Source organism: Arachis hypogaea, chromosome 15, assembly GCF_003086295.3.
Source record: "Arachis hypogaea cultivar Tifrunner chromosome 15, arahy.Tifrunner.gnm2.J5K5, whole genome shotgun sequence".
NCBI lineage: Eukaryota > Viridiplantae > Streptophyta > Magnoliopsida > Fabales > Fabaceae > Arachis > Arachis hypogaea.
Window position 1 is genome coordinate 126,416,359 of NC_092050.1, and position 1,490 is coordinate 126,417,848.

General features: G+C 37.4%; 1 non-coding gene across 1 annotated transcript; it reads left to right on the forward strand.

The window, feature by feature from the left end:
- Positions 1-536: 536 nt before the first annotated feature.
- Positions 537-644, forward strand: LOC112753175 (small nucleolar RNA R71). Its single transcript, XR_003177570.1, has one exon. It is a non-coding gene; the product is annotated as a small nucleolar RNA R71 (small nucleolar RNA).
- The last annotated feature ends 846 nt before the right edge of the window (positions 645-1,490 follow it).

Below are 1,490 nucleotides of genomic sequence, written 5' to 3' on the forward strand. Positions count from 1 at the left end.
TGCTGAGTGGATGATGGAAAAGGCTTGCTATTGCTAAACCTGTTTCTTCCACCATTATTAAAGCCTTGTTGAGGCTTTTGTTGATCCTTCCATGAGAAATTTAGATGATTTCTCCATGAGGGATTATAGGTTTTTCCATAGGGTTCACCCATGTAATTCACCTCTGCTATTGCAGGGTTCTCAGGATCATAAGCTTCTTCTTCAGAAGATGCCTCTATAGTACTGTTGGATGATTCCTTCAATCCATTCAGACTCTGAGAGATCATATTGACTTGCTGAGTCAATATTTTGTTCTGAGCCAATATGGCATTCAGAGTATCAATTTTAAGAACTCCCTTCCTCTGAGGCGTCCCATTACTCACAGGATTCCTTTCAGAAGTGTACATGAACTGGTTATTTACAACCATGTCAATGAGTTCTTGAGCTTCTGCAGGCATTTTCTTTAGGTGAATGGATCCACCTGCAGAATGGTCCAGTGACATCTTTGATAGCTCAAACAGACCATCATAGAATATGTCCAGGATGGTCCATTCTGAAAGCATGTCAGAAGGACACTTTTTGGTCAGTTCCTTGTATGTCTCCCAAGCTTTATAGAGGGATTCACCCTCTTTCTATTTGAAGGTTTAAACATCCACTCTAAGCTTACTAAGCTTTTGAGGAGGAAAGAACTTGGCTAAGAAAGCCGTGACCAGCTTATCCCAAGAGTTCAGGCTATCTTTAGGTTGAGAATCCAACCATATTCTAGCTCTGTCTCTTACAGCAAACAGGAAAAGCATAAGCCTGTAGACCTCAGGATCAACCCCATTGGTCTTAACAGTGTCACAGATCTGCAAGAATTCAGTTAAGAGCTGAAAAGGATCTTCTGATGGAAGTCCATAAAACTTGCAGTTCTGTTGCATCAGAGAAACTAATTGAGGCTTTAGCTCAAAATTATTTGCTCCAATGGCAGGGATTGAGATGCTTCTTCCATGTAAATTAGAATTTGGTGCAGTAAAGTCACCAAGCATCTTCCTTGCATTGTTATTATTTTCGGCCATGTCTCCTTCTTTTTCGAAAATTTCTGTCAGATTTTCTCCAGAGAGTTGTGCTTTGGCTTCCCTTAGCTTCCTCTTCAGAGTCCTTTCAGGTTCAGGATTAGCTTCAACAAGAATGTTCTTATCCTTGTTCTGCTCATATGAAAAAGAAGAAAATAGAAAAGAAAATATGGAATCCTCTATGTCACAGTATAGAGATTCCTTTATGTGAGTAGAAGAAGATAAGAATAGAAGAAGGAAAAGATAAGAATCCAAACACAGGGGAGAGGAGTGGGTTCGAATTCTTAGATGAAGAGGAATGTCAGTAAATAAATAAATAATTAGAAGGAGATGAGGGATAAGAATTTTCGAAAATCATTGAAAAGAAAAGAAAAATATTTTTGTTTTTAAATTAAATTTAAAGTTAGAATTCGAAAATACAAAAAAAGAAAAATGAAATTAAATTAAAGTAAAAAT